The following is a 12517-nucleotide window of genomic DNA, read 5'->3' on the forward strand; positions in this document are numbered from 1 at the left end:
AGTAGTTTGTCTCTGCTGATCCCGAACTCCTAATTTATCTCTCCCCCACCCCCTTTTCCCTTTCGTAACCATAAGTTTGTTTTCTGTGAGTCTGTTTCTGTTTTGTAAATAAGTTCATTTATATCATATTTTAGATTTCACATATAAGTGATATCATATGATATTTGTCTTTGTCTGACTTACTTCACTTAGTTTGATAATCTTTAGGTCCATCCATGTTGCTGCAAAATACTTATTTATTTATTTGGCTGCATTGGGTCTTAGTTGTGGTGTGCAGGCTCCTCTAGTTGTGGCATGCGGGCTTCTTTCTAGTTGTGGTGCACGGGCTTATTTGCCCCACAACATGTGGGATCTTAGTTCCCTGACCAGGGATTGAACTCACGTTCCCTGCATTGGAAGGTGGATTCTCAACCACTGGACCATGAGGGAAGTCCCTATATTGCATCTTCTTTATCCATTCATCTGTTGATGGACATTTGGGTTGCTTCCCAAATGTAAATAGTGCTGCTATGACCATTGCAGTGCATGTATCTTTTCTAATTAGAATTTTCTCTGGATGTATGCCCAGGGATTGCTGGATCGTATGGTAGCTCTATTTTTAGTTTTTTAAGGAACCTCCATACTGTTTTCCACAGTGACTGTACCAATTTACATTCCCACCAACAGTGTAGGAGGGTTCCCTTTTCTTCACACCCTCTGTAGCATTTATTATTTGTAGACTTTAAGAAATATTTATTTATTTATTTGGCTGTGCTGGGTCTCAGTTGTGGCATGCAGCATTTTCGTTGCCGTGTGCGGGATCTTTGTTGTGGCATGCGGGATTTTTAGTTGTGCCATGCAGAATCTTTAGTTGTGGCACGCAGGATCTAATTCCCTGACCAGGGATTGAACCTGGGCCCCCTGCATTGGGAGCGCAGAGTCTTAACCACTGGACTACCAGGGAAGTCCCATCCCTAGACTTTTTAATGATGGGGCAAGGCAGAGTTTTTAACCTTTGTTGATTATATCAAAAGTTCCACCCCTTCGCACCATGGCCCAATTTTGTCCTTGACTTTTACCCACAGAAAACTCTCTACCCCCATTGGGGTGGGTAAGAAGGTGGGGAACATTGAGTTTCTCCCTACAAACCAGCAAATACATTCCCTTTCAAACTCCAAGCTCTTAAATTAAAAGTTATTGATATCTATGTGTGTTGTGTATACTTTCATCCGTTTGTTCCTTCTTGTGTACAAAGCTAATTAAATTAGAATTAGCTAATTAAAGCTAATTCTTTAATTAAGCACTCTTCACTCTTGTTAGAGGTGTTAGCATATTCAAGAACATTTTCTGCTCTTGGCTTCCCAGTGGACCAAGTCATGCATTTTCAGGAACCAGCTGGTATTGTTTATTTGTACAGTGTGTATCAGGTGTGAGAAGGATAATTTACTGCCTCTCAAATACCTATTTCTCCCCCTCCAAATGGGTGCACCTGCATCAGAACCCGGGGTGTCTGCACTCAATTATCACTAAAGACTGATCTCAGCTAGCTAACAAGTCTCCAAAGCCAGACACAGAGTCAGCTGTCTTGGAAATGCTTGTCTGTGCATCCTGAGGAGCTGTGCAGGCAGATGTGGATGAGGACCCACCACATCTATAGATGTGCTATAGAAATGTGCTATAGAAATAGGATTGAGACACACAGAAGCTCTGCAGTCTGCCTGCCAGATCACCATGATGCTCAGTCTCATAGTAATAGCTATCCTCAGTGCAGGAAAAGCAAAAGGGTTATTCTGAATTATCTGACCACTTATCCTTTCATAAATATTGAGCTGGGTATTCTCAGGGCTGGTCCTTATCTTTCTGAGACCAGAATCTGCAACAGGGCCAATCAGATGAGCATGCAATCTGTATAGTTACACAGGATCCTTCATTAGAAAGGCCCCGTGCTTGGTTTAATGCTCTGTTGCTGCTGTCTTGAAATTCTTAACAACTTTTAAATAAGGAACTCAGCATTTTTATTTTGCACTGAGCTCTGCAAATTATGTAGCCTATCCTGGTCTCCAGTATGGTTTCTCCAGTACTAGTTTCAGGCTTACTTCTCTAATCGTCTGAAACCTCTTCTGTGTGATTTTATTTATTTTGTCTCTATCCAGATTTCAGACTGCAGGTTTCCCAAGGGCATGGACTTTCTTATATCTTTTCCTCCAGGGCTTAGAAGAGGGACTGACATATCATAAGTAGTCAGACAGTGTTTGTTGAATGACTGAATGCTTGAAAGAGGCCTCAGGGATATTCCCATAGCCAAGGTAACAAGCAGACTATTGGGATAGTGTCACATTTGGTAGCAAGTTCACCATAAAATGATCATTAATTCTGGACACTCCTTCCCTGCTTCCTCCTGAGCCACTTTTCTCTGTCTGAGTTGTAAGCTGCTTTAATGCTTGATTGCCCACACTGATTCTTTGTTCACCTGATTTCTTATTCCATAAGCTGAGCAGGGAACCTTGTAATGACCCAGACAACCATGTTAATGGGCAAGCTGAGTTGCCGTCATCTGGGTTCAGGGGGACAGAGTTTTGACCTGGGGTGTGGGCACACCTTCACCCTGGCCAACTGAGCTGTGGGTCTTAGAGAAGTAAATGTGAGAGCAAACATTGTGACTTCTAAGATGGTTATATAAAGAGGTGCCATCCTGTCCACTCATGGCAGTTGGACCATGAATGTGAGTACCAGCAGCCCCATAAGAGCTACATCTGTGTTGTGGGTCATTGTGGAGGTACTTCCCTTGGAATATTTAAGGTGCCCAGCCAAACAATTTTTACTTCATTTTAAACAAATTAGAGTAGAACAATTTAAAAATATTTTTTTAAATTAATTATTTTATTTTTAGCTGTGTTGGGTCTTTGTTGCTGTGCGTGGGCTTTCTTTAGTTGCGGCGAGTGAGGGCTACTCTTTGTTGCGGTGTGTGGGCTTCTCATTGTGGTGGCTTCCCTTGTTCCAGAGCAGGGGCTCTAGGCTCACGGGCTTCAGTAGTTGTGGCACATGGGCTCAGTAGCTGTGGCTCATGGGCTCTAGAGCGCAGGCTCAGTAGTTGTGGCGCACAGGTTTAGTTGCTCCACAGCATGTGGGATCTTCCCGGACCAGGGCTCGAACCCGTGTCCTCTGCATTGGCAGGCAGATTCTTTCTTTTTTTTTTTTTTTAACGCGGGCCTCTCACTGTTGCGGCCTCTCCCGCCATGGAGCACAGGCTCCGGACGCGCAGGCTCAGCGGCCACGGCTCACGGGCCCAGCCGCTCCGCGGCACGCGGGATCCTCCCAGACCGGGGCACGAACCCGTGTCCCCTGCATTGGCAGGCGAACTCCCAACCACTGCGCCACCAGGGAAGCCCCTGGCAGGCGGATTCTTAACCACTGCACCACCAGGGAAGCCCTAGAGGAGAACAATTTAAAGTAAACACCTATGTCTGGGGACCACAAATAGGATTCATTTCCAAAGACAGCCTGGAACACTGTATTGAATAGAGTTTTAAGACAGAAAAAAGTGTGGGGATGAATTAGGAATGCCTGCATGGACACTTACGCTTGTATTTATTGAGAGTCTAGCACAGTACTGGATACACAGTAAATGCTCTATTCGCATTTATTGACGGAATAAATAAATCAATGAAGATTTGCCATTGAAGAGGGGCTTCAGAACATGTCACCCAAAATATGCCCGTTGGCGTATTGATGACTATTCTGAGCCGAAGGCATCTGAGAAACGGCAGATGCAGGAAGGCCTCTATGACCTCCCCCTTTCTACCTAAAAGCCGGTCATAAAATTTCCCATGAGAAAGATGCCCTCCATGCACCAGGAAGAGAAGAACATTCTTATCACCAGAGACTGGGAGTCAGTGCCTAAAAGGACCTGTACAAACAAACCTACTAAAATAACCCTGATCTTCCATTAGTTTCCCCCATATGTTTCCTAGTCACTGTCTCACAATTTACTGCCTCCCAGCTCAAGCCCCTTTGTCTTGTCAAATTCTCAAAATTTATAGTTCTTTACATAAAATGGTATATAAGCTTTTTGACCTAATGAGATTTTGGCCTTCTTCGTGTCTTTATTTTTGTTCTGAAGACGACTGCATACACGTAAAAATGTTCAACAAAATGTGTACGCTTTTCTCCTGTTAATCTGTCTTATGTTGGTTTAATTCTTAGTCCCTGCTACAAAACCTAAGAGGGTAGAAGGACGTTTTTCCTCCCTTTACACTGTCAATGCTCCGAGTATGTCCTTGGAAATAACTACGTAATTTTAACGAGTTCTTCAGCCTGAGCTTCAGTTTCCTTAGCTGTGAAAAAGACTTGAAATATCTTCTAGTCCTATTATTCTGTAATATCCTGTGATCATACCAATCTCTTTGTAAAATGAAGACAGCTTGTGTTAAACAATGTCCCCCTCCAACTCCATTTGGTCTGTGTACGCTTAAGGCTCCTATTTCTTTAAAGCCCTGCTGTGGGAGCCTGTCTTAATTTCTTTTTCTTTTCTTTTTTTAGTTTTTTTTTAAAAAACATTTATTATAGAAAATTTCATATATATATACATATACATACACAAGTAAAAAGAATAGAATAATTAACCTCCATGTACCCATCTTTTAACTTCAACAATTATCTGCTCATGGACAAGCTTGTTTCATTTTTACTTCCATTGCCACCCTCTCCCACAAACTGGATTGCTTAAAAGCAAACTCTAGATAGCAGATCATTTAATACATTCAAATTTCAGTATAATGCTTCAAAAGATAAGGATTCCTTTTTAAAAATATAATCACAATTTTTTTCTGCCTTAATTTCCAGTGCAGCGAAATATATAGTATATTTGTCATAGAATTGTCAGAATACATTTCTTTTGAATCTGGGTTGTAGCAAGTCTCGACTGTGGCTAATGCTGAGAGATGGGGATTTTAAGAATTACATCTTGAAGTGACCACTGTGACTCACGACCCAAACTCACAAGCTTGTTTCTTTAATGTTTTGTAAATCTAAGAGATGTATGTCCTCTCCAGAGATTTGGTACTCTTCACGGTAAAAACTGGAAACAGAGACATTTGCTTTTGACTATGGCTTCTATAGAGGGAGCTAAACCAAGAATATAATTAATTGCTTACTACATTTTTCTCTTTCGTCTTCCCAGCACCTCCCCTCAACTCATATCCAAACAATATGCTCCCTCCTAACTTCAAAAGAGCCTGCCCAGGGAACTTCTTTAGAAGATGACCTACAAAGTCAGATAACCAGTGAGGGTATCTGGGGGGAACAGGGATATGATGGATTTGCCATTATTTTGTTTGTTTATTTTGAATCATTAAGGAATCAGGAAGTCGCAAGGATTCTATTATGGAGCTGGACCTCCTGCATCAGAGGGATTATCTAACTTAACTTATGGAAAGCATCAGACATCAGGAAAGCTTATTGACCACACAGTCATTCACATGTGGAACTGACAACTGCCCTTATGGGGAAGCTTCCAGAACCCTGGGAATCCCTCCTGATCCACATGATTTCTCCTTTAACCTACTCTGATCTCTGAACAGCTTCATTAGAGATTCATTCTTTGGAGTTAAGGTCTTGTCCCCTAATGAAAATAAAATGCTCATGGGAGAGAGAACACATTGAATGACAGTCAGCCATCATTTTTTAAAGTTTATTTTTATTGCAAAAGCAATATGCTTTTGTTGTTAAAAAACAAAACAAAACAGTACAGAGAAGGCTAAGCATCCCTTGATCAGGACCACAGTGTTGCACAAATTCACACTGATTTTAAAAAAATTTTTATTGGGGTATAGTTGATTTACAATGTTGTGTTAGTTGCAGGTGTACAGCAAAGTGAATCTGTTATACATATACATATAGCCACTCTTTTTTAGATTCTTTTCCCATAGAGGCCATTACAGAGTATTGAGTAGCATTCCCTGTGCTATACAATGATATACACGCTGACTTTTCACACATGGGTTATGCAGCGTTATTTATTTATTTATTTTTGGCTGTGTTGGGTCTTCCTTGCTGTGCAGGGGCTTTCTCTAGTTGTGGCGAGCAGGGGCTACTCTTTGTTGCGGTGCATGGGCTTCTTGAGGTGGCTTCTCTTGTTGTGGAGCACAGGCTCTAGGCACACAGTCTTCAGTAGTTGTGGCAACGGGCTCAGTAGTTGTGGTGTGCGGGCTCTAGAGCACAGGCTCAGTAGTTGTGGTGCAGGGGCTTAGTTGCTCCACGACATGTGGAATCTTCCCGGACCAGGGCTTGAACCCATGTCTCCTGCATTGGCAGGCGGATTCTTAACCACTGCGCCACCAGGGAAGACCCAGTTATGCAGGGAAACCCCTGAGATCCTGCCCCTCTGGGACCACCCACTCCTTTATCCCAACTCTATCCTCCTGCTAGAGGGAAATATTTCTATTAGCTCAGTAGAAATCCTCTAGACCTTTTTCTGTGCATTTGCATGTGAGGATATGTACCCACAGAACACAAGGAACTATTTTGTGTTGTGTTCCTTGTTATCTAAATGATAAGGTAATGAATATATCATTCGGAGACGTAGTTTTTAAAACTTTACTTGGAGATCTTCCCATATCAGTGTAGATATTTTTATATATGAAAACATTCAACCAATTTCACACGTGGTTGAAAAGATCAAATAACACGGAAGACATAAAAGCAGGTTTCGTCCTTCTTAATACTCCTTTCTCTTGGTCCCATGTCTTGAAAACCACTTGGAAAACTTGTGCTTTAAATTCTCCTAACAGTTACTTTTATTTCTGTGAAAAAATATTTCTTGATTTAACAACTTGTAACATTGTGCGTTAACTTCCTGTTATGTTGGGTGAGGATTTAACTTCTTCTCACTACCCTGCGTACCTGCTTCCCCTCCAGACACAGCTATAGTACCACTACCTCCACCGCTCACACCTGTACCTTCAAACCACCAACTCAACCTACATTCTTTTCCGTCAACGTAGACTGTGCCTCTCAAATTTCTGTTTTGAAAGACAGTGATAAGGTAATTGAGCGTGTCCCCTCTTCCACAGCAGACCTCCATCAAATTTTTTCTTGCCGAGACTGATATCGTTACATTTTATTGTGTCACCATAATCAATTTTCCATGATTGATGTATGGGTTGGTTTTAAGCTGAAAAACAACAAACAGCATGTGCATTATAAAACCCAGGGAAGTAGTGCTCCTGGCCCAACTCAGCAGTGCTGCCCATTGTACTTCTGTTCTTGAGATCTGTGGTCAGAGCTCCTGTACATTCAGGAGACACTCAGGAGCTTCAATTAGAAATGAATTCTCTTGGGGCTTCCCTGGTAGCATAGTGGTTAAGAATCCACCTGCCAACGCAGGGGACATGGGTTCAAGCCCTGGTCTGGGAGGATCCCACATGCCACGGAGCAACTAGGCCCGTGCGCTACAACTACTGAGCCTGCACTCTAGAGCATGTGAGCCACAACTACTGAGCCCGTGTGCCACAACTACTGAAGCCTGAGCGCCTACAGCCCATGCTCTGCAACAAGAGACGCCACTGCAAGGAGAAGCCCCCACTCGCTGCAAGTAGAGAAAGCCTGCATGCAGCAACAAACACCCAATGCAGCCAAAAATGAATAAATAAATAAATAAAAAAGATCAAATAACACAGAAGACATAAAAGCAGGTTTCGCCTCCTCCTCCTTTAGACTCACCTTTTATACTCACATTTTCCTCTTCCACTGTCTGTCTTTTATTCACACTTCCTGTTTTAGGCCCCTGTCCTCTCTCCCACTCTTCTTTTCCTTTGCTTCACCCAGCTGGGAGCCTCTTCTGGATTCAGGCAGGCTGTATTAGTTTTGACTTCCTTTGCTCTGTATCAACAGTCCTCTCTCCACTCCCTGTTTTCTAGAAATAGTTTTGAAGACTCTCCTATTCTCTCTGTTGTGGATTTATATGCTTTTGTTTATTCCTTTGCTGCCATTTTAATGGTATCTTAGGTGAGAAAGAAGATAAATACTTGTGCTTAATCTACCATCTTGAACCCAGATGTTCATATCTTACAGTAAACTGTTTGATCTCCTTTTCCAAAAGGAGAACAATCTGAGAGAGGATTTTTGAATGTAGAAGACAAAAAATAATAACTAAGTGCAAATAATATTTTCCAAATTCTCTTCACTTTGCTATGTATATGACACTATTGACCACTCCCTTTTTTGAAACCCTCTCCTCCCTTAACATTTGAGATCCTATCCTTTTTGCTTTCTTCTCAACCTAAAACACTCTTTCACCAGCCCCTTTTTCTTTACTTGTCTCTTTAAAGATTCATCCTCTTTCTTCTCTCTCACTTTCTTGTTATAATACCCACAAGCCAAAGACTCTCCAAATCTTGATCTCCAGTGCCAACCTCCTCCCTGATCTCCAGACCTTCATTTCAGGCTGCCAAAAGAACATCTTTGCCTGAATGTTCCACAGGCATTGAAGACTCTACATGCTAAAAACTGGGTTTAGTATATTTCCATCATATCTTCTCTTCTGTGTGCTTATCTTGGTCAACAGAACTACCATCCAATGAGTCCCTGAAGCTAGAAATTTTGACTCTGTGGCAGACACTGGCCACAAACTTATTTCTCACTTTTCCATAGCACTGCTAAACTATGTTCCCCAGGTTCAATGCTATGAGGTATGGTCAATGGAATGTGGTAGGAAGTGATGGGTAAGCTCCAGGCCTAGCCCAAATGAAGTCTTTCTTGAGATCTTCCACTGTCTCCTTCTATGCCTCTTTGCTGGCTAGATGTTGTCACGGCTGGTTTTTTCCTCTGTGCATTCTGGAAAGGGCAATATCTCATTCTCCTTGACTCAGGAAGGGAAGTCACAGCTTCTGGAGGGATCATTACTGAGAATGCAGTGTGATGGATAATTACATGTGTTGATTTTGCTAGGCTATGATACCTAGTCGTTTAGTCAAATATTAGTCTATGTGTTGCTGTGAAGATATTTTTGTAGATGTGATTAACATTTAACAATGAGTAGACTTTAAGTAAAGCAGATTACCCTTCATAATGTGGATGGGCCTCATGTGATCCGTCGAATACCTTAAGAGCAAAAGCTGAGGTTTACTGAAGAAGAAATTGTGCCTCAGGCAGCATAGACGCCTTGCCTGAGTTCCCAGCCTGCTCGTCTGCCTGACACAATTTGGACTTGTCAGTCTCACAACTGCGTGAACAGATTCTTTAAAATAAACCTTTCTCAATCTCCCTATTTTCCTGTGTATCTATCTAGCTATTGATCCATTGGTTTCATTTCTCTGGTGAACACTAACTAGTACACCAAAGAGCAAGCCAGTTCCTTCCCATAGGATTCTTTTAACATTCCTATCACCATGTCAGTCTGGGACTGGATGTAAGCTGTGTCTGTACACACACCAGATACTGCCCAAGGAGAGAGATAAGCCACAAAGCTTTTTAAAGAAGTGAACCATAATGGCTCCTTCCCTACCCCATATTCTGAGGACAGGACTCTGGAAAAATGTGCATCCGGAAGTTTGGAATATCTTCTCAAAAAGATCCCATTTCTCAAGCCCTCTCTCATCGCATATGTGTGCAAGAACCCAGAATGAGGATTGAGCTGGAGAACAGCAGGGATCCTAATGTAATTTGTAGAAGTCACTTTTGTCTTGACTAGGGCCCACGATACGATATATGGCTCTTCCTGAGAAGGAGTCAAGGAAGGAAGGAAAGGAAGGAAAGAAAAACACTAAAAATGTCACCTGAGGCAGGGGTCCCCAACCTCCAGGCCAGACTGTTACCGGGCCTGGACCATACTACGAAGAAAGCAAAATTAAAAGTAGTTTCCAGGACTTCCCTGGTGGTGCAGTGGTTAAGAATCTGCCTGCCAATGCAGGGGACACGGGTTTGAGCCCTGATCCGGGAAGATCCCACATGCCGCGGAGCAACTAAGCCCGTGCGCCACAACTACTGAGCCTGTGCTCTAGAGCCCATGCTCCTCAACAAGGGATGCCAGCACAATGAGAAACTTGCTCACCACATGAAGAGTAGTCGCTGCTCAACGCAACTAGAGAAAGCCTGCATGCAGCAATGGAGACCCAATGCAGCCAAAAATAAATAAATAAATAAATTTATTAAAAATAAATAAATAAATTTAAACAGGGCTTCCCTGGTGGTGCAGTGGTTGAGAGTCCACCTGCCGATGCAGGGGACACGGGTTTGTGCCCCGGTCCAGGAAGATCCCACATGCCATGGTGCGGCTGGGCCCGTGAGCCACGGCTGCTGAGCCTGCGTGTCTGGAGCCCGTGCTCCGCAACAGGAGAGGCCACAACAGTGAGAGGCCTGCATACTGCAAAAAAAAAAAAATTTAAATACACTTTATTATTTTTTAATCTATTTATTTGGCTGCTCCGGGTCTTAGTTGCAGCATGTGGGATCTTTGTTGCAACATGTGGGATCTTTGTTGCAACATGAGGAATCTTTAGTTGTGGCATGCAGTATCTTTAGTTGCAGCATGCAGGATCTAGTTCCCTGACCAGGGACCAAAGCTGGGCCCCCTGTATTGGGAGCATGGAGTCTTAGCCACTGGACCATCAGGGAAGTCCCAGCTCCACTTCTCACTCTAGTTCTAGTCCCCTTGCCCCTGCTCCCTAAAGGGCATCCACCCTTTGTCCATTCCAAACTGGCTCCTTTCTATGGTCCTAGCTTGTCTCACTCCAAATGGATGCAAGATGCCAGCTGTTGGACCTGCTTTCAAAGATTGCATAAATCACCTTCTGTTTCCTGCCTCCAAACCACTGCTGTCTACCTTCACTGACCCCTATTTTGCTCCACTCTTCCATATCCTTCTCTGCTCCTGCCTCTTCTTACTTTTTAACCACAACTCAAATTTTAGATATACACCCCATGGGTTAAATTATAGTTCCTGCCCTCCTGGCCCCATCACCACAGCCTCCATAAAAGACATTCTCATCTTTCTTCCTGGACCACCTCTCTAGTTGGGGTTATTTCTTACCCAGTCCCCACACAAAGGTAAGAATTCAGATATACTCATAGGTCTCACACTCTCATTTCCCAATGTCAAAATCAAAGTCGTCAGCTTCCTCCAGTACTCCTCCCATTCCCAGTTCTCTGCTTCTAACTGCCATGGTTTGAAGCTTTAAAGACATTTTAAAATCAGCCTTTTCTTTCATGATCTAATTTCATTTAGCATCAAACCCCGATGCCTCTGTATTTCTACTTCATCTCTCTAAACCAGGGCCTCATCACTACTCACACAGTGGTTTCTACACGGTCTCCCAACCTCAGTTCTTCCTCCATCCATCCTGCATATCACAGCCATATTAATCTTCCTTAAATACCTCTTTCATCCTGCTATCCACTTACTCTAAAGACTTCAGGGCTCATTGTTTCCTAGAGCGTCATGTCTCTACTTGATGCCCTGTTGCAGAGGAGGGATGATGCTGAGTTGGGATATAGTTAGAATTCTACCATATATTAATATTAGCCCTAGAAGTTGGGCAAGTTAACTAGCTTCCTTGAACGCTAGTTTTCTTATCTGTACCATGGTGATAATGTAAGAACATTTTAAGAAAAAAAACTATAAGCTCCTATATAAATATGAGATATAATTGGGATGTTAACATACTCTTTATTCTAGGCTATAAGATTCCCCATAAACTGGTCCCCAGGAAGCTGGAAGATTTCCCTTAAATCCTGGTCTTGAAATTCCCAAGGCAGACGCTCCGAGGACATAGCTGGAGTCCATTGGATTGCCTCCAGATATTGAGTTTACTAAATTGTGACATTCCCTATTGGTCTTATTCTGGGTTAATAAAGTGGCTATAATCTGAGAAGAGGTGTCTTTGGGATCAGAAATAGGATTTTTGTGATCCTCACATTCAAAGGTGGTAATTAAAGCCTCTGTAAAGTGCCCAGAGAGAGTGAGGCGATGAGAAGAGGAAAGAGGGCAGAGCCTAGGGCAACACCAGCCCAGTCGAATCATTTATGAGATTTCCTAGAGCCTAGCTCAGTGCCTACAGGGTAGTAAGTACTTGATAAACATTTTTTTTAATTCCTCTTATTTACTTCACATCATTTTAAAATTTTTATTTTATTTTTATTTTTGGCTGCATTGGATCTTTGTTGCTACACACGTGCTTTCTCTAGTTGCAGCAAGCGGGGGCTACTCTTAGTTGTGGTGCACTGGCTTCTTATTGAAGTGACTTCTTTTGTTGCAGAGCACTGGCTCTAGGCGAGCAGGCTTCAGTAGTTGTGGCACACGGGCTTAGTTACTCCGCAGCATGTGGGATCTTCCCGGACCAGGGCTCGAACGTGTGTCCCCTGCATTGGCAGGCGTATTCTTAACCACTGCACCACCAGGGGAGTCTACTTCACATCATTTTTTAACAACCATAAGGCTGTTATCATCCATAAGAAGTGAACAATAATTTCCTAATATTATCGCATATTCATTTAATGTTGAAATTCAGAAAAGTAGTTTTGAAAATTCATGGGAATCAAAAGT

At 42.7% G+C, this 12517-nt stretch overlaps 1 non-coding gene across 1 annotated transcript; it reads right to left on the minus strand.

Annotated features, from left to right (window-relative positions):
- Positions 1-870: 870 nt before the first annotated feature.
- Positions 871-943, minus strand: TRNAG-CCC (transfer RNA glycine (anticodon CCC)). The gene has a single exon. It is a non-coding gene; the product is annotated as a tRNA-Gly (tRNA).
- Positions 944-12517: the final 11574 nt, after the last annotated feature.

The sequence above is a fragment of the Neophocaena asiaeorientalis genome, unplaced genomic scaffold (assembly GCF_003031525.2).
Source record: "Neophocaena asiaeorientalis asiaeorientalis breed wild unplaced genomic scaffold, Neophocaena_asiaeorientalis_V1.1 scaffold134, whole genome shotgun sequence".
NCBI lineage: Eukaryota > Metazoa > Chordata > Mammalia > Artiodactyla > Phocoenidae > Neophocaena > Neophocaena asiaeorientalis.